Here is a 21,969-nt window from a genome sequence, read left to right as displayed (position 1 = left end):
ACGAAGAGCACGTCCTCATTACCTTCTGGGAATTCGTGCATTTACCAGAGGCTGCATGTAAAATTAAAGAACAGCCTTCCTGTCTAAGGCATAGATCTGGAACCCAACTAATGTGATTTCATCCTAGCCTAGCCTAACTTGAGGGGAGGGGCATTTATTCCAATATTGGGTTACTGTTTTCTGTTTCTTTTTAGTTAGTATTTAAAACATCAATGCCCTCAACTTCTTTACAGTCATCTTTGGGCGTATGTCACAAATCCCCTACCACATTTCTTTACTCCTAACCTTGGAGGATGAGAATTATTATTTTTTTAATCTTTTAAATCCATAGCTTGGTAACATTACCAATTTGAGATCTTCAGGCTGCAGGGAACCTTTAATACTGCACAGATATCTTGAAAATTGTTCATTATGAGTTATTTCTTCTACATCACCTCTGAAGTTCAATCTATTCAGTATCCAGTCCCCACTATTCCACTGAAATTGTTCTTACCAACATGGCCATTACCTCCAATATATCCAGTTCAATGGATAAATTGCAGTTCTCAGCTTTTAATTCTTTTTTTTTTAATTTTTTTAATGTTTATTTATTTCTGAGACAGAGAGACAGAGCATGAGTGGGGGAGGGGCAGAGAGAAGGCAACACAGAATCCAAAGCTGGCTCCAGGCTCTGAGCTGTCAGCACAGAGACCAACATGGGGCTTGAACTCACGAGCTGTGAGATCATGACCTGAGCTGAAGTCAGTCACTCAACTGACTGAGCCATCCAGGCACCCCTCTCAGCTTTTAATTCTGTGAAATAAATTTCTCATAATAGTCTTCCTATCTTTTTAGTGACTCCTTTACAGCCTGCTTTGTAAACTTCTATTCCTTTACTCAACTCCTTAATTACTGGCATCATCTGAGCTTCCTTCTCAGCACTCTTTCTTCATTCTCTACTTTTTCTTCCTTGGTCATTTCATCCCCCTTTATGGTCTCAATTACCACCAAAATATTGATCACAATGTCACCTATATCTTCAAAATATAATCTTTTATCTCAAATTTTCTTTAACTGTAAAATCCATGTTCCCAACTTCCTACAAAACACCTCCACTGAACATATCACTGGTATCTCAAACTCAGCATGTTCAGTCTGAACTTGTCATCATCCCTATTAATGTGCTCTATTTCTTTGTTCCCTATTTCAGAATATAGTTCATCATTTATCCAGTTGCCCAAGCAAGAAATCTGAACTTCATCCTTGTCTCTGTTTTTGCCATGACCCCTTACAACCAACTAGTTACTGCATCCTAACTTTACCATTTCCTTAATACTTCCCAAACCTGCTCTCAAACTTCCATTTCTACAGCTCAGCATGTGAGTTCAGCCATTGTCAGCTTTGGACTGAATCTGTACACAGTGTCCTAGCTCCCTCTCCATCAATCTATTACACTTCTACAAAGTGACATCCAAATGCACAAACTGGATCACATCATTCCACCGTTTAGCATCTTTAATGGCTACCATTCAACTTCGGGAGGAAAGAAATATAACATCATACAAGACCTTGCAAGAATGAAATCTTGTACAGTTTTATCACTATAAATACCCTCAATACTACATACACCTTTTGTGGCCCAGCTTATACCCTGAGCCCTGATGCTGAATTATTATTTTTTTTTTTTAATTTTTTTTTTCAACGTTTATTTATTTTTGGGACAGAGAGAGACAGAGCATGAACGGGGGAGGGGCAGAGAGAGAAAGGGAGACACAGAGTCGGAAACAGGCTCCAGGCTCTGAGCCATCAGCCCAGAGCCTGACGCGGGGCTCGAACTCACGGACCGCGAGATCGTGACCTGGCTGAAGTCGGACGCTTAACCGACTGCGCCACCCAGGCGCCCCCTGATGCTGAATTATATACTCCCCTTGGCTGCAATCATATCTTAGGCAAATTTCTATTGAGGAGTCATCATATGTTGTCATAATTATATTTCTCCCTTAAAAGGAAGAAATTTTATTTCATTTCTGGGCTCCCCAATACCTGGCACATAATAAGAACTCAACAAGTCTTTGTTGAGTGTATGTCTAGTTATAATTGTGAAAATATAAAAATTTTGTCTCTTCTTAGTATATTCACTGCCTGTTCTTTATTGAAAATATGGCTTAAGGAAAACTTCTGTTGCAAATTCAACTGAACTCAGAAGTTTCAATAATCACAACTGAAGCATAATAAAATGATCAAAGTGAAAATAAAGAGAAAGATCCAATGATACCATAAAACAAAATTATGGATTACATAGTATTTGAGAATAATTTTTTTTTCATTCTAAAGATGCTTTTAAATAAGTTTAATTGGCCAATTCCTAGAGGTGATATTTGATTTTATACCTGAATCTAAAAAAGAATATAAGATCTGGGGGTGCCTGGGTGGCTCAGTCAAACGTCTAACTTTGGCTTAGGTCATGAGCTCGCCGTCTGGTCTGTGAGTTTGAGCCCCGTGTCAAGGCTCTGTGCTGACCGCTCAGAGCCTGGAGCCTGCTTTGGATTCTGTGTCCCCCTCTCTCTCTGCTCCTCCTCTGCTCACTCTCTGTCTCTCAAAAATGAATAAATGTTAAAAAAAATTTTTAAGTTTATTAAAAAAATGGAAAAAAAAAAAAGAATACAAGATCTGGTATGCTCAAAGCAAGAACAAGGACAAATGTAACCCAGTCCATCCAGCAACAATTTCACAGCCTTCTAGATCTGCAAAACTCAGTGTGGATTTTCAGACTTATATGTAACAAAATTTGTCTCCACATTTTAGATGGTCCAGTCAGACAAATTAAGAGCAAGAAATTCAATATATCTGAATTTCAACAGCATTAGTAATTTATAGTTCACCTTCCACAGGCATCAACAAATAGAAAGGTCTGAAACTGACTCCCAGCTAAGGTCATATATCATCTAAGTTGTACTTAAAAGAACCTTGAGGGATGCCATAAAACTTTTTAAAAAATCAAAACTAGAAATTCACTTTCATGTTAAAAATAAATATCACCTTTTAGATTTTATGTTGAGAATTGCCAAATCCAACAGTGATTTGGGGATACGACAGACAGGAAACCTAGAGACTCCCACTGAAAATACTATATGAAGTAATAAGACCTATTTGTAAATGAGAGGAATTTCATTGTTTCATTTTCTTATAAATTACACTGTATATTGACTTTAATGTTTTAGATGAGATCTGAATAGCCAAACAGTCACAAAATTTAAAATTATGAATATACTTGTGATAGACAGCTATTAATATAAATACTTTGATCATATAGTAAAGCTCAAAGCTATTTCCATAGAGAAAGAGATCAATATAGCACTGAAGAGTAAATTATACACTTCATCTTTCTTAAATATGTGGATAAGTAATAAGATTCCTAATTAAATTATTCCTTGTAGATTAGAAAATAAAAACCAATGTATTAAATGTTTTAGTATGTTAGAAGAAATTCAAGATGCACTAAGTAATTATCATGGAAGAATCATGCACCTAAAAATGTATAATGGAAAATTAGTGAAATGGTTAAAGTCTCTTAAGTAGGTTTGGACATGGAAGACAGAAAATTAACTAACTATATAAATGGAGTGACAGATAAATAGAAAAGGAAACTACTTTTAGTTACTATGAATTAAGGAATCAAATAGGAAATTATTCCTTGTAGCTGTCAGCACAGAGCCCAATGCAGGGCTAGAACTCAGGGACGGCGAGACGATGACCCGAGCTGAACTCTGTCGCTTAACTGATGGAGCCACCTTCGTGCCCCAAGAAATAATCAACTTTTTTTTTTTTCAACGTTTATTTATTTTTGGGACAGAGAGAGACAGAGCATGACGGGGGAGGGGCAGAGAGAGAGGAAGACACAGAATCGGAAACAGGCTCCAGGCTCTGAGCCATCAGCCCAGAGCCTGACGCGGGGCTCGAACTCACAGACTGCGAGATCGTGACCTGGCTGAAGTCGGACGCTTAACCGACTGCGCCACCCAGGCGCCCCAGTAATCAACTTTTTAAAAATATACCATGAAAGAAATAGGCCAAAGTTAAAATGAATTAACTAAATAGGTAGAATCACATGAAATAAAAGTGAATAACAGATCTAGAGTTCAATAGCATCTTAGATGTGATTAATGAATATAAGCAACATAAGCTGTACTGTACTAGTAGAAGTAGGGATAGCCTACAAAGTGGTGAGTGATGGCATGATTTGAACCTAGGCAGCTTCTGGAGACTATATTGAACTTCTTCCTATACATACTGCTTCTCTGTATATAAATATTCAATCAGTTTGGAAAGAAATGAAAACATGCCCCTAAAATCATACAACTAGGCAAGACTTGAAAATTATCAAATATCAAGAGAAAAAATAGCTGCTACTTGACTATACAGATGAACATATAGGAAGTAGGCTCAGAAATTAAAGTAATAGTAGACAAGTTGAAAGCAACGTTAGTGATTCATGAAAGCATAGAAACTACGGGTGATATAGGCTATATAGAATATAGTGGTAAACAAATAAACAAAACAAAACAAGAAAAGCAAAAAGGTCAACAACATCAAAAAACCTCACAAACCCATGCAGGGATCTCTTCCCTAAGAATATTTGCAGCCAGCCAGCCTCTTCTCCTGTGTATTTTTTTGGTGAGTCAGTTCCATTTCACACATGGAACTATAAATTCTAGCTATAAAGTTCTAATCTTTAGAAGTTCCTTCAACTGAACAAAACCCCCTTTTCCAACTTTTACACATTAAACCCAGATGTGTGCTAAAATGAAACAAATGTACTATCTATTCAATATAAGGGTACACAGTCATTGAAAATAACTATCTTGGGTATTTCACTTTAGATTTTTCCTCACACAAAATATCTTTAAAGTTCTTTCATAAATACAACACCTGTTTAGTGAGTATATTGTGTGTTCCAGGCACTAAAGAAACAAAGACAAATAAAGAAGTTACTGTTCCTCAGTAACCTATGCTCCAGAGTAGGGAAACATTGTATAAAAGAGTGACTAAAGAAATCCTTTGTAGCTAGGTCAGAACAGAGTGTCGTGGGAGTACAAAAGGTAGAATAACTAACCCTGACTCAGAGGGAAACAAAAAAGTTTCACAGTTAAGGTGAAATTTTAGCTGATGCTTAATTAATGAGCTTTCTAAAAGATACGACACCAACCACAAAGACTCCACAGTGGAAAAGATTTTGATTTGTTCCTAGGACACAAAACTACTCTCTTAGGGAATCATCAGCAAGAAGAATGGTTCAAGACTAGGTTGAAGTGATGGAAAAAGCCAGATCATCGGGTCCTTCGGGCTAGAGCAAGGAATTTGCATCTTAGTATAGGAAGGATATGAGTAGGAAAAGGTGGTTCTCTGATGAACATTTTTAAATGAGTACTTTGGTAGCTATGTAGAACATAGACTGAAAAGGAATGAATGGAAGTAGGGAGATCAGTTAGAGGCTAACGCAGTCATGCAGGTGGAAAGGAGGGCAGCTTGGCCTAGGTTGGGAGCAAATGAAGCCTAAGAGAAGTAGTTTAATTCAAAATCTGTTCTAGAGGTAGAATTGACAGGATTTGCCAATGCATAAGGAAAGAAAGTGAAAAATCAAGATTCTTAAGAATTCGGTTTGAGCAACTGTTGTATCTTTTACTGAGATGAGAAAACTGAGGGCGGTACAAGGTTAGAGAATAAAATCAAGACTTTGGTATTGAATGTGCCTTTTTTGTGTGCAACGTCTAGCAGGCATCCAAGCGTGAATGGCAGGCATTAGAATTCTCAGGGAAAAGTTCTTGGATCAAGATATAAATTCGAGTAATTAAAGCATCAATCCAGAAAATATCACCTAGGGAAGGGAAGAAGACCAAAGACCAAGCTCTGCTTCCAACAGTCTCTAGAAATAAATTAGAGAGGAGGCATTGGCCAAAGGGCATGAGAAGAAATGGATAGTTAAGTATGAAGAAAACTGAAAATATGAAGTGTCAAAAAAGACAAGAAAGAAGAGTGCTTTATGAAGGTGGAAATGGTCAGTTATGTCCAATACCAAGAAGAAATAGAGAATGGCTATTGGTCTGGTAGGATGGGAGTTACTGGTAATGTGGACTGACTGGGATAGAATCAGGGAGTGAGGCAGACTCATGCCCATTTAAAATAGGTGGAACAGACCATGGAGCTGACAAGATGGAGGCAGTGTGGATACCTCTGTTGGGAAAATCTGTAAATTCTTTTCTGAAAGAATCTATTCTCTTTATGATCCTTTAATCTACGGCATTATATATGCTATCTAGAAGGGGAAAAAAAGATGCTAATGTTAATATATTGCCTAACACATACTTACGCTAGACATTCTTTGCTTTTTCAGACCAATTCTGCAGCCTTCTCTATTCTCCTCTGTGTTCTAACTTCAGCCAGGGTCTATTACATTCTGATTTCTAGTTGGGTTTAGTCTATGGGAGTCACCAGTAGAAGAGAGGGTAGAAGGAAGCAGAGAGGTCAAGGTTATTTATTCTCTGCATTTTGCCTGCTGGTCCAAGGTCTGGCAGTAGTCTCCTCTTATACTTAAGGCCTCAGCTTTTACTGAGACCCTATACATATAGTCACCCACTGGCAGCAATAGCTACCTTTTCTTGTCCTTTCTTGTCCTATCCTCAAAGGAGGATAATGGTTTCCTACTATTGCTACCCCAGTCCTTGGGTATTTCACTATTCTTGATTGATTGCTGCAGTTCTACCTATACTTTGTAACCCGTCCCTTCCCTCAAATTTTTTCAATTGCCCTTTGGAGTGTGCTATTTCTTTCCCACTGGGACCCTAACTGACACAAGTCTCAAAAAGGGTTTGTTGAAAGCAGGCGGACTCTATTTTTCTTAGAGAACACATGCTTTATGATCATTGTCAAATATTTCAATCTGTTCTGGAATAAGGCAGGGCTATCAGGAATAATGGGAAACACAGAGAAGAAAGAAAGGAAAGAGAGGGAGATCAGTTACTTTCCTAGCCATTGGAATTTTTCACCCTGTCTTCAACTGAGTGAGCTGTCTCAATTTTCTCCAAGTCAATCCTCTTATGGCACAAAAGCCAGCCTTTCAGAACCCAATCTCCAACATGTTAAATATATCTCTTTTTTCTGGGATTTTGGATACCTTTATTTTAAATAGCCATAGATACATTATGGTGTGTTATATTCAGATAACACATCAAAGAATAAGATTTCCTCAGGTCTCTAGGTTGGTAACATAATATCTCAGCCCACTCAGCCAGATGTATAATGCCTGGTATTTGTTTCCTGACAAGAGGTTTTATAACAAGACAATTTCTAAAAAGTTTCCCTGACTGATTTAAATTTTCTTGCTATAGCCACCAATCTCAGTAACAAAGATTTGGGGAACATAATTTTTTCCTCACGTTGTTGAATTAATACAAAGGATAAATGGGCTCTCTTAAGGAGTGGAAAAAAAAACGCTACTTTCAGTGAGAAACCATGCTTTGTGGATTAAAAATGTTTAAATTTTGTCAGGGGAAGTGCATATTTTCTTTTGCATTTTATTTATCTTTCATGTTGAGCTGTAAAGTTTAATCTAAGTTTCTAGGGGGAAAATCTACAGGGAAAAAGCCTAAAATATATTAAAGTTCTATAGTGGAAATGTCACTTTGCCAGTCATATCTAGTTCCCCCTTTCAGGTTAACCTATGTTTCTCTTTTCCAACTTCAACATAAAAGAAGTTTAGTTTAACAACACTAGATATTTTTCTCAAAAAAAATCTTTACGTGAACAACCCTTTAAAGGCACTATCCTAATTATCATAAAACATCACAAAGTTTTTGTGTCCACAGCCTAGGAAACTAATTTTTAAAAGAGACTTTGGATGAATGGGTTGGGAAATAATTTCATCTATCATCTAGCTAGGTATTGTTATCTAGCACTCAATAAATACGATGTTCCTTTGGACTGAGCTTTCATCAGAGATGTTCTCAGCCAGTACCAGAAATAGAACATTTTCATTTGGAGGCCCCAAAACTGGATGTAGTACTTCAGAAATAGACATAGATAGATGCATTCGCTAGCACACTGGTTTTCCAAATAATTTGTGAGGAAGCTTTCAAGCCTAGTACCCCATTAACCAATTTTAATTTAGACTTTGGCAGATATTTGAAAGAGCAGCAGCAAAGTGGGGGTTAAAAACAAGAGAAGCATGGGAATTTTGTTTTGGTTAGGATTAAGCTGCCAGCACTCCGGCCATGGGTGCAATGAATTGCCAAAGAGAATGAACAGGAAAAACAAAACAAAACAAAACAAAACAAAAAGATAAGTTGGTTTTACCAGGAAGAGTTTTTCTTCTGGAGCTCCAGAAATAAGTGACTATATGGGCATATCTAATTTTTCCTACAAAGTGTTTCATAAATGCCTTATATTTGTTTTTTCAATAAAAAGAAAACTACAAATGAGTAACATTTTTCATCACCTCCCCCATCCCAGTTGCTTCCAGAATTAATGATTACTGGTTGTCTTTGTTTATTCAGGCTGCTGTAACAAAACGCCACGGACTGGGCAGCTGAGAAACAACAGAAATTTATTTCTCACAGTTCTGGATTCTGGAAGTCCAAAATCAAAGTGCCAGCATAGGTACCTCTTTTGGGTTGTAAAGTGCCAACCTTTCTCTGTAAAACCATGCAGTGGGAGCGACGAGGGAGTTCTGTGAGGAAATCTATTATAAGAGCACTAATCCCATTTGTAAGTATCCACCTTCAGGACCTATGCACCTCCCAAAGACTCCACCCACTAATACCATCTTCTTTACAGGTTAGGGTTTCAACATATGAATTTGGTGGTGGCGGTGGTGGTAGAATAGGTGGGACATAAACATTCAGACCGACCATAGCACTAGTTATGCCATGACAGTGGGGTGGAAAGTGTATGCTGAACACAGGGAAAGGAATGAGAGACAAAGAAGGGGAAAAAAAATGAAGAGTTTTCAATTAATAGTAGTTAAATTACCATACAAGTATTTATATAGCTTTCTCTTCCACAGCCTCTCCTTCAAATGGTTGCCATGTAAACTGTGAGTTTTAGAAGACTGAAGCCCTTGAGATTCACAGTGTTTATTGGTTAAGACTGTGCATTTTAGTCATTTGATTAAGGATAGTGCGAAACTCATTCAAATAGCAGCTGGCAACTGTCCTTGGAGTCACTGTCCTTGGAGTCATGGTTAGACAAGCTTGCAAAAGCAAGCCCTGAAAAATTAATAGAAGTAGACAATTTCTCAGTGATTATGGTATAATAGTTACAACACTTTTTTTCCAGAAATTGAATGAATCATAATAAATCAAGGATAGAATATGAGTTTTTCCCAGAATTATTAAAATATGTATGTGTGTTTATGTGTGTGTGCATATATATAAAAACACGAAAAAAAATCATTTCAGAAGTTTGGAATCTAAAGGAAGAGATATAATGGGACATCACCAGGAGATTAAAATAAATTCTATTTTTTAATGCCTTGCCAAATGAGGCTCTGGGCCTTATTTTAATCGTTAAATGAGATTTAAGATGTGAATTTTCTTTAATTCTATGAATATACTACTTAACCAAGGGTCAAATTCCTAAATTATGTTCTACTTCTTTTCCTCCTTTACTTTGTACAGACAGCCTCTGAGTTCTACTATTTCTTCAGACAGTGCATTCTCCCAATCTACCAACCTTCCCTGCACAACTCACTGAGTTGAAACTTTCATAACAGAATCAAGTGTTCTTAGAATCTCAAGGACATGTAGTGGCATCTAAATCCGCCCAGGGTAGAAATTCTGTCTAGACTAGAGCATCCCTGACTGACAGCAACTTAGTCTTTAGCAGAAACAATTGTAACTGAGGAGTGAAAGAGCAAGATCTAGTTCATACATCACCTACTAACTGGACAACAATGAAATAAATGACAACAAATGATTACTTGTCAGTGGAATACAAAACAATGCCCATTTACATAGGCCTTTATGTAAAAACTCTTTACAACCTCTAACATTTTGTAAGATGTACTATTATAACTTAATTCTTTCGTATTTCACCTGTCAACCTATTTATATTTATCTCTGGTTATTATAAGTTCTTTTTTTCCTCCCTTAAAAAGGGCCCAGCCTGTTTGCATAAGGCTGAACCTTGAAGAACACAGAATGGTCTACTGGTATTGTTGCCCCTGAATGTCATGAGGGATACATGGATGGTCATGTCAGCAAGGTCAGGCATAGCTATAACATCAGTAAGGAACAGTGTCTATTAGATATAAGCTGTTAAATTATTTCAAAATCTTGATGGAACATTACAGATTGTACCAATAACTATCTCTTAGTTTCTGCGTTCTTCCAGCCAAGGTCTACATCTTTAAGATTAAATATACACATGTGAGGTGTGGAATAATAACACTTCTGCTTTAAAAGGAGCCCATGGAGTGAAATCTTGGACTACTGCTGAGAGCTGCTCAAGCTCCATAATACTCCATTTTTTGTAATATTAGGACCCACATATGGTAGACACTTTTTTCTAACCTCACATTGTTTATTGGCTTCAACAAACCAGTTTGGTGGACTTTTACTAGCAGATTAGTGGTGATTTTCTTACATCAAACTCCGAATCCTGCCACTCCAATTAGCTGCCCATATACACACCTTCCTCCATAAGGCCTTCCCCATTCTACGTCTCTATGTTCACCTCTCCCTGCACTCCGACACTAAAATTCTCAACTCTGTGACAGCACAGACATTCTGTTTTACACTGTGTAATCCATTTTCTTGCCTATCTTTCCTAAAGAGTCATAAGTTCCTTAGATGCCTGATAATGTGATAAGTGAATGAGGTAAAGAATGAGGAAATCATTTTAATAAATGGCCATAGAAAGAATCTCTGTTTTCCCCTCTGTTGTGTAATATTTTTAATACTTTGTGTTCTCCAAATAGGATAATATTTCTGATCCTGATTGATTAATCACTGGGTGTTGTATGGAAACCAATTTGACAATAAATTTCATATATTAAAAAGAAAGAAATATAAATTTATTATCATTTAAATTTCATTTTAATAGAATATTTCAGAACAAATTCAAGCTCCTAGATGTGTCATGTGGGGAAGCACTCAAAATGCTCAAAGTTGAAAAGTGGCCTTTGTTTCCAGAAATGGCCTATATTGTTGAAGAGATATATCTTAGTGCCACATTTATCAGTCAGAGGTTATAAAAATCCATAGGGTAAATAAAATGAATATTCCTGTACTAATTTAATTAAAGATTTAGAGAAAAAAATCATGTTTATAATCAAATAAATACAGAGATATTATATATTTATATGTAATATATATTACATGTTTATGTCTAGTTTATAATAAAATAAACATGGATAATAGGAAATTTCACATTTTAAAAAAATGAAATGTAAGAATATAACAACTATGACAATCCCTTCAGACTAAGCTTCTCTAGCCCCTGGGGATCTTTGTTCATTCTGTGCTTTTAGGGAAACTTGGGTAGAAACCTGTAGCCTACAGAGGGAATAAAAATAGTTGTAAGAGCAAATACAAATGGATGACAACGGGTACATATAAGTAAGCTGATACACTGTGTAGTTACACAAAAGGTTATCTTACTCGCCTCTCTTACTGTTGTCTCTCCTAAATTTACACCTGGGATTAATTTATTCCACAGACAAGTTTCCCTCACTATGATACAGGCACTGCCCAGGCAGTGAAAGGACAAAGACAGATGTGACATGACTGCTTGCCTGAAGGAGCTTTCTGATGAGTCAGTGGTAATGGACGTGCATCCAGAGGTGCAGGGGGGAGGGTGCAGTGAGGCCCAAGAAAGACAGCAGTCAGAACAGTCTTCCTGAAGCAAATATCTATGTATTATAATCAGAATTTTAAAATTGAGCAAATTAAAGAAAATATGAATTCCGAGGTAAGCCCCAGAGAAATCTTTTCCAAGTGCCTAACATCGTCTGTGTATAAATATTCAATAGTTAATCTGTCACAGATAGGATTTTGTAAATAAATTCAGACATGACCTTCATTTGCTTTGTGCTCTAGCAAAAGTAACAAAGTTCCTATAGCCACAGAGAGCCCCTGGTTCCATTACAGCAACCACACTGGCTTAGAAAAGCCACAGACAACTGAGAAGGGAATACTTTTTGAATACTTTAATACTTCTTTTAAAGCCATGGCAACCATAAAACAGTTGTAGAAATAAAGAGTTTTGAATTTTTGACATATTTTTTTTTTAATTTCAAGTGTTCTGGATTTGCACATACTTAATATTATAGTTAAGACATTATGAATCTGAAGTGGCCTAAGGCTCCTTTGTCAAGGATTCACTGAATAATTTTAAGTTATAGAGGAATTTTTAAATGCTTTGTCATTTTGAAAACATTTATAATACTTTGCAGAAACTCATTAACCATTCAGACATTGAGTAAGGCCATGGGTTTTTGTAGATTTTATTCCATACCTTAATATGAGCCATAGTAAGACAAATCACTACAATAATGAATAGATTTTTACTTCACTGAAAATGATATCTGGATTTTTCAGCTTTTAATTTTTATAGATCATGGCCAATGGCCTCAAAACAGCTCCATGGGTTACTGAAAAACATTTTTGAGGATTCACTAATCTACTTAGAAGCATTGGTATTATGCTTTCGTACTTAAAACTAAAAAATGAAATAAATTTCTTTTTTGTATAACTTTTCTCTAGGATTTAATACCATAGTGTCTAATATTAGTTCAGTGACCTTTCTTGTCATATTTATTCACATCTGAAGGAGGAAAAGAGTGAATTCTTAAATAGAATAAAAAGACAGAATTTGTTTATCTTTTTAAAAAGAAAATAAAAACACAAATTTGTCTTTATTTTTCCTTATCGTAGAACAACCAAAATGTGTGCATGTCATTTAGCTCCATAATGAAATTATGTATTGCTCAGAGCACTCTGTACAGGATTTTATTATTAATGATTTTGACATCACAAAGATTAATGTATTATTACTGAAAAATCAATTGCTTAAAATAAGTTTAGAAAGTGATTCAGTTGAAAGATAATTGAGGCTGCATCTAAACAAAATGTTTCAGTGCAGTGAAGCATGAATCATAAATTTAAGTAAACATGTATTACTTTACATTTTTCACACACTCTCCAATATCAGCATTAGAAATGATGAGTGCAAGTTTCACTTCTACACCCTATACTGTCAAATACGGAGACATTTAGGTTTTGATACCATCATGTTCATAGGAACTTCGCAAATCTCAACCACAGAGTCACTGTCAAATCTGGATGTCTGCATCTGCTGATTTTCTTGGAAGCACCATCCATGAGGGACATTGTTTTCAATAGCCTGGTCAAACCATATCCACATGTATGTTGTTGGTCGTGAACTAAATCTATCACAAAGCTTGAAAAAAAAACCAATTCAAAATGGATGCCCTCCTGAGTAGAGTCTCCTAGATCGTGAAATCCTGGCAAGGAGGATCAACGCTGCCTTCTTTGTCGAACCCTTAGAGCCTGGCACACAGTTTTGGTGAATAGATGTCTGTAGAATAAAACTTCACGTAACCATTGGTTAGTCATACCATCATGAAATATGAAGAATATCCCGGTTTTTTTTTTAATTTTTTTAATGTTTATTTATTTTTGAGACAGAGAGAGACAGAGCATGAACAGGGGAGGGGCAGAGAGAGAGGGAGACACAGAATCTGAAGCAGGCTCCAGGCTCTGAGCTGTCAGCACAGAGCCCGACGCGGGGCTCGAACTCATGGACCGTGAGATCATGACCTGAGCCGAAGTCGGACGCTTAACTGACCGAGCCACCCAGGCACCCCAAGAATATCCCGTTTTAAACTTAAGGTTACTGTTGCCAGTTGTCTGCCCTTCCTCTGAATTTCTACAGCACTTGTCTAGAACACACATATGGAACCGTACTGCTTTATATGAGATATTTTTTTCTTTCTCTTCCTCCCTTGCCTCTCTTCTTAAATTTGATATATGCCATGTCTTTAAACAAGCTGTAAACACCTAGAGAACAAGAACACTGTCATATGTTCCTTTATGGTTCCAAACAATCTTATAAAGCAAAAAGTTCAAGAAAATTTCAGATAAAAAATAATGTTCTATTTTCTTCCTGAAGTATACTTATTCTTTTATAATTTTCATGGTTTTATCCATCTACTTGACAATTTACAATGAGGGCAATCTATTAAATGTACAGAACCAACATGTATATTAAGATGAGATAAACCAGGTTCTGATAATTTTAAAGATATTTGGGATAGTAAGAGCATTTTCCAGAGAAAATCCTTATAGCATGGTCCTAAAGAGAGTTCCTTCCCTCTTCCTATCCATCTTCAACTTTAAGCTATTTCTCTTTCCTGGCCAAATTCCTCCTGGAATCGACAAGTTTGTAGACTTTGAACTCATTCTCACATAAGGAACTAGTGTGGAACTCTATCCAAGCGTCAGGCCAAGGACAAAGGATGGAAAGCAACAGGAACTGGGATGAGCTTGCCACTTTGAGTTCCCAAAGCAACTGCCATCAGCCTTTTATGAATGTGGAGAGTGTTCCTGATGCTGCAAAGACCAGTAAAGAATGAATGGGAGGACAAAATTTTTCTCCCAGTTAAGATTTGGAGAGGACAAGAACTCAACAATCAAAGAGGATTTGCCAGACGCCTCAGCAGGCAACTGACAGCCTGCCTGCCTCTACAACAGAAGCCCCACCTCCACATCCCACCACCTCTGAAACTCCCAGTCTGAGATACCCCTACAGCCAGACCTGAGCTGTAGTGAGCCAACAAGGAAAAATCACATCTAAAGGAGGTCATCAGCCAAAAGAAACACAAAATAAATTTCCAATGAGACAGAATGGCTGTAGGAGAAAATGTAAAAAATTATTTTAAAATAATAAAAAGAACAACACCAAAAGAGATTCCAAAATCTGATGACTTCTCACTATCGCCACCAGAGCTACTATATTCTATGCCATCGTCCTCTCATGCCAGTGTTATTGCAATACTTCCTCTTCTAATTCCTAATATTCCTAATATTGCTCTCCTTATTGTCTTTTCACATAGAAGTCAGATTTTTCTATTGAAAATGCAGGTCAGAGGAGGCACTGTGAAAGATTTTGGCAGCAAGGGCTTGGTTTATGAATCCCCTAAGACATTTCATAAAAACAGAGAAACTAGAAGAGCAAAACCAAACAGCCATGGACAACATTGATAACAAAACTAGGTGACAAGACTCCCCCACAAATAAGGAGGTGGTAAAAGCCTCTAAAATCCATGTAATATCAGCATTTGTATGAGAGGAAATGGAGAGGAGGCACTTAGGCTTTAGTTAGCCCTGAGCACGGTAGAGCCCTACAATCAAGAATACGTACCCTCTGGAAAGTTCAGTGGACCAATCTAAGAGTCACAAAGAAACTTTCAATTCACAGTGAGTGAGGAAGACTATCATGGACTATATACTATAATGGTACTAGAGTAGTCTGGGTCTTATAAACTCCTGACACTAACAAACCAAAACTTGTTTTCAAGTCAAAGACCCACACTGTAGAAAAATTACTTTTAGTAGTATGTAAATTGAACGAGACAGGGAAATGTGGACAGAGATGATCCATATAATAACATTGGAGGAAGGAAATAAAGGAAATTATATTGCAACTTTATCAATCCAGCAAAAAAAAAAAAAAAAGGAAAAAGAGAATAAAATGTTAACAAAAATTATAAATTACAAACATAAAGGCAGAAGGAATAAGCCAAGCAAATCAGGTATTACACTAAATGTGAAACATTGAAATCTATCACTAATCAGACTGGGTTAAAACAATAACAAAAAACCTATAAAGAGAAAAGATCCTAAGACTTCTCATGACTAGGAGAATTTTTTTTTCTTTTTTTATTGTATCTATATGAGATAATGGATATTAACTAAACTCTACTGTGGTAGAATGATTGCTGTGGTAATCATTTCATAATATATGTAAATTAAACCATCATGTGATACATCTTAAACTTATACAGTGATGTATGTCAAGTGTTTCTCAATGGAAAATAAACAGGCTATTTGTTGCTTCAAAAAAATACACTTATCATTAAGTTATAAAGAATGGTCGAAAATAACAAGGTAGGAAAGGAAAAGAAAAAAATACCAGGCAAAGGCAAAGAGAAAGTAAGTGGGAATAGAACCAACAGAGTGAAATATAAAGTTAAAAGCAATAAATAGTATACAAATAGATACTACATCAGAAGATATAATATATAAAGCAAAAGCATTCAAAATGGAACAAGAATTTGATATGTATACTATTAAAATAAAAGCCTACAATAGTTTTTTTCAGAATGAGATAGATCTGGTCAACACAAAAAATGCAGCATATATTTACCAAATTGATGATTTGTCTGGCTATAAAGAAAACCCTCTTGTCAGAATAAAATCCAATTAAGTTGGAAACAAAGTTTTTAATAAAAACCTTGGGGTGCCTGGGTGGTTCAGTCAGTTAAATGTTCAACTCTTGATTTAGGCTCAGGTTTGTGAGATCGAGCCCCAAGTTGGGCTCTGTGCTGACAGCATGCAGCCTTCTTGGGATTCTCTCTCTCCCTCTCTCTCTCTCTCTCTGCTTCTCCCTTGCTCACACACAAGTGTATGTGTTCACTCTCTTTCAAAATAAATAAACAACTAAAAACTTAAAAAAGAAAAATCTCAAGTACTCAGATATTAGGAAACACTCTCTCCTCAAGAGCACTTGTATCAAAGAAGATATAAATGTGAAACAATAAGCTACATAGGAAGCAACAAAAAGAAAACACTTTGCAGCAGATAAAGTAGTGTGCAAATTTTACTAGAATATCAGTGTCTTTGTGGCAAGATTTTGTGCTTATGTGTTCCTAAATCAGAGAACACAGTAAATGTTCAATAAATATTTATTTACTGAATACATACCAAAACCAATGGGGCACAACAAAAACATTCAGATGAAAACAAAATATTTGGTACTTACCATCAAAAATTACAAAAAGCATAACAAATCAAAAAAAATTAGAAAGATGAAATTAATACAATGGCTCAAAAGATTAATTTTTAATGAAAAAAAATCCAAAAGTTTTCATACTTTGAAAGTATGAAGATTATTAATTAATCTGATCAAGAAAAACAAAAGGGGAACACAAATGAATTTAGGCATGAGAATGGAACCATAGACAAAGGAAAGTGAAAATAATTACCAGAAAATATCATATGTAATTCTACGGCTTTAAATTTATAAACCTCTTAGGGGAACCCAGGTGCCCCTAAGGCATCAGTTAAGCATCCAACTTCAGCTCAGGTCATTATCTCATGGTCCATGAGTTCGAGCCCAGCAGTGGTTCTGTGCTGACAGCTCGGAGCCTGGAGCCTGCTTCAGATTCTGTGTCTCCCTCTCTCTCTGCCCCTCCCTGACCCACACTCTGTCTGTCTCTCAAAAATGAATAAATGTTTTTTAAAAAGTTAAATTTATAAACCTCTTAAAAAGGATTATTTCCTAGCAAAAGAGAAAACTATTAAATTTGACCTCAAGAAGAAATTGAAAATTTGAAAAACTGTAAAGGTGAAAAGGAAAAACACTATATAATTTAAAATACAATTCCATGAGGTGACTCAAAAAAGCAGAGTTGTAAGCATCAATCTGAAAAATATATATAACATTGTTATGTTTGTATCTATTTCAGTTGGCATCCCTCCATAAAATAGTTACAATTGCCAGGACGAGAAACTTTCCCAGTGTCTAGAAAAGGGGCCAATGGGCGTACACTACTACCTAGCAACTCCTTAGAGAGGCTTTCCCACACAAGTATAAGCAGCCATAATCACAAATATTCACTTGTAATGGTGAAGATTTGAAAATAATCTAAGTGGGAAAACAATCTCCATGGGAGGGGAGTGAACAAACACATTGTGATACATTCAACCAAATGATTTTATGTGGCAGTTAAAATGGATACAGCTCAAAAATGTGTTGAGTGAAAAAAGCAAGTTGTAGAAAAATATTTGTATATGAAGCCAGTTATGTAAAGTTTTAAGATAAACAAGACAATGACTCTACATTTGTTTCAGACGGGTATGTATGTAACGGAGGATAAGAATATGGACCAGATACACAGTTACATCACAGGAATTGCCTGCAGAGAGAAGCAGCAGCAAGTACCCTAGAAAGAGACAGAAACCTCAACTTTAATTTTTGCCATTTAAAAAGAGATCTAGAATAAATATGACAAACTGCCAATATGTTTTAAAATTCTGTGAATATGCAAAATTCTGTAAAACTCTTAGTCACAGTCCTAAATTTATATTGCCTTCCAAAAGCTCTTTTCTACATTCCTTTCCTCCCGTTAAGTTCCCAGTTTCCTGAGAGGCACCCAGTACTGTCTCCTTCCCTATACCAACTCTCCAAAAGCAGTCTGATATCTGCTGTTGGTATTTAGACTAATTTAAAGCAGCTTATTACTCTCAGAAATATCTAATTATCTAATTGTTGAATCTGGATCTGTAGATGTACTTCCCAAACATTAAAATAGCCGGGAAGATAGCTGCATCTTTGTAATTGTAGTGCTCTCTTTCTGGGGAACTGCTTTTCCCCAGGCTCCTGGAACCACATCTGCTGGGCAACCTTTTATATCCCTGTGTGTAATTCAAGTCCAGCTCAATAGAAAGCAATTAACTTGAGTATTGTTTTATTATTAAATTAACGCAAGAGACTTGCATAGGGACATTCTAGTAGTCATGATACTGCATATAATTGCATAAGCACATGTGTCAGTTCCCTAGATGGATAGGGTGACCAAACACATGACAAATCTTAGTTTTCCTTAGACAATAGTTTGCTGGTTGACTATGTGTTTAGAGAAATACAGGTAGGGGGATGGCTGAGTTTGGAATTAGGCACTTGATACTCTCAAGGCTGCTTCTTCCTCAACGGGACCAGGAAGCTACTTCTCCAAAATGTGCAAGCTGTGGAGCAGGATACAACTTTTTGGCTGTGCACACACGGGCAGATTGCCACTGGCTGGAACAGAAAGCTTAATAACTTCTCCATTAGCAAGGATTTAGACTTTACCTCAGCTGGTTTTAAATAAGTTTTAACATAATTCAAGATTCCCTCAATGAGTACAAACAACATATACTTTCTAGTAGGTCTGGTAAATGTTCTTAGATTTCTGTACCCCTTAAAATCAGGTAGTAAACAGTTTATAATATTAAATAACTAAAAGCGTGGTTGACTATAGTTTCATTAGTTTTTTTTCTTAATTGGCCCATTAAACTCATTTATAGGATCTGAACATTTCTTACGAAAATTAGAAACTTCTGCTTCTATTATAAGGAAGTCAGATAAATGACTCATGAAAATGTTAGAATCAGGGGCGCCCGTGTGGCTCAGCTGGTTAAGCATCCGACTTCAGCACAGGTCACCATCTCAGGATTCCTGAGTTCAAACCCCGTACAGAGCTCTCTGCTGTCGGCACAGGGCCTGCTTTGGATCCTCTGTTCCCCTTCTCTCTCTGCCCCTCCCCTGCTCATGATCTCACTCTCTCTAAAATAAATAAACTTTGGGGTGCCTCGGTGGCTTAGTCAGTTAGGCAGTTAAGCATCTGACTTCACCTCAGGTCATGATCTTGTGGTTCATGAGTTCGAGCCCTGCATCCAGCTCTGTGCTTGACAGCTCAGAGCCTGGAGCCTGCTTCAGATTCTGTGTCTCCCTCTCTCTCTGCCCCTCCCCAACCCATGCGCGCACGCTCTCTCTCTCTCTCTCTCTCTCTCACAACTAAACATTAAAAAAAAAATTAAATAAACATAAAAAAGAAAATGTTAGAATCATACTGATAATTTAAGTATATAATTGCAAGCTATATGTTCAATTACCTAAATTTAAATGATTGCTTTTGGTAATAATGCATTAAATGTATAATATGCCCATGCATTATTGCTTCTTAAATATCAATATCCATGTTTCATAGTAGAAACATTGCTTAAATAGTTTAGGAATAGAATTATATACTCAGGGTCACTTGTGTTAATTTATGTGACTTCTTGGTTTGGACATATATTCATATAGGTTCCAGTTTCAAAACTATTTTATATTCTGGGTTTGATATCAAGAAGTTTTAATCTTATAATATGTTAACACAAAATACTTGATAGCTCTGTGAAAACTGTTGTAATACAGAGAAATTATACTGGCATTAGAGTTAAGAAAAGTTCAACTAGATATATTTATTCCTATAATCAGTTACTACAGAATCATTTTTACTTGATATATATTAGAAATAAAATGTGAACTATTCCTCTGAAGGAAAAAGTATACAATCACATTTCCATAAGACTGAGGCAAAATAAAGCAAACATTTACCTCTAACCTCTCCATAATTTGCAAACTGTAAATTATGGATAAAGCTAAAATGGAATACTTATAAAATACATTTGTCTGAATATCAAATATACCCCCCCAATGTAACTCTTACTTAGACTAAAGCTCTGATGAAATTAAGTAATGGCATTTCTGTAGTTATTTAGAAAGATGATTGACTCCTAAACAAAACATTAATAATAATGGGCACTTTGGCTCTGAACAAATGTGTTAATCCCCTTTCCCTTAAAAAAAATGGAATTCTTGAAAAGCACAGTATGTCAGGGCTCACTCAGCAACATATGTACTAAATTTGAAACAATACAGATAAGATTAGCATGGTCCCTATGCAAGGATGACACACAAATTCCTGAAAAATTATCTTTCTTAAGATATAGAAGCAACCCAAGTGTCCATCGATAGAGGAATGGATAAAAAGGATGAGATATATATGTATACAATATGTATATATTTTTCCATGAATATTATATATATAAGAATATTACTCAGCCACAAAAAAGGATGAGGTCTTGCCATCCGCAACAACATGGATGAACCTAGAGGATATTATGGCAAATGAAATAAGTCACAGTTGAAAGACAAATACCATATGATTTCCTTTATATGTGGAATCTAGGAAACCAAATGAATATACAAACAACAAATAAACCAGAACCAGACCTATCAGTGCAGAGAGCAAATTGATGGTTGTTGGAGGGGAGTGGGGGTGGGGGCTGGGCAGGACGAATAAGGAGGAGTGGAAGATGTGGGCTTCCAGCTGTGGAATGAGTGGGTCAGCAAAATGAGAGTAAACAATAAGGAACGTGGTCTGTGGCACTGTGATGGGATCGTACGCTGACCAATGGTGACTCACACTTGTGGCGAGCATAGCACAATGCATAGCAATGTTGAATCACAACGTTATACACCAGGAACCAGTGTAGCATTGTGTGTCAAGCACACTCAGGAAAAAAAAAAAAAAAAAAAAAAAAGCAAGCACAGTGTATCATCCAGAGTGAGGTATGCTATAGGTAAAAAGTTGCCTTGTGGCCATAAAGATTTTTAAATAAATGTTTCTAAAATTCTTTAGAATAAATGTTTTAAAAGATTGAGCTCTAGATCTTGCTGCAAAGAACATGATTGTGTTTCAATGAGTGGCAGAAAAGTCACTGCCATATTGTGTCAGCAAAACCTTCCAGAAATCTGCTGTGCAGGGTGTCAGAGAAAACTATTCACAGGGAGACATCTGCCCAGAGGCACTCTGCTAAAATCACCAGGGGAAGCTGCTGGCAGCTGAGTCCTGCTGACCACCAGGCACTTCAGGAGGCAGAAGATGGAGAAGCTGTAAGTGCCACAGGAGCCTGCCTAGTGAGGGTGCTCTGGCACCAGGAGGCAGAGTCCTTTGGTCCTTCAGTGTCTCTCCATCATCCACTTGCAAAGCCTCGACACTTTGGTGGCCACAGAAAAATATTTACGGGCCCAAATTTGTTCTCGCAGAGTAATATAAAAGAGTGAATTTGGAAGTGGAAGGCTCTAAATCAATAACAATTACAT

At 36.6% G+C, this 21,969-nt stretch overlaps 1 long non-coding RNA gene and 1 other non-coding gene across 5 annotated transcripts in view; one reads left to right on the top strand and one right to left on the bottom strand.

The window, feature by feature from the left end:
• LOC147577242 (uncharacterized) overlaps positions 1-21,969 on the bottom strand; it is a 387,792-nt gene that overhangs the window by 218,612 nt on the left and 147,211 nt on the right. The gene's annotated exons all lie outside the window — the stretch shown is intronic.
• On the top strand, positions 20,700-20,805 carry LOC112850533 (U6 spliceosomal RNA). Its single transcript, XR_003222657.1, has one exon. It is a non-coding gene; the product is annotated as a U6 spliceosomal RNA (small nuclear RNA).

The sequence above is a fragment of the Puma concolor genome, chromosome C2 (genome assembly GCF_028749965.1).
Source record: "Puma concolor isolate L17-30 chromosome C2, mPumCon1.1.hap2, whole genome shotgun sequence".
Classification (NCBI taxonomy): Eukaryota; Metazoa; Chordata; class Mammalia; order Carnivora; family Felidae; genus Puma; species Puma concolor.
This window is presented reverse-complemented; position numbering and strand designations above follow the sequence as displayed.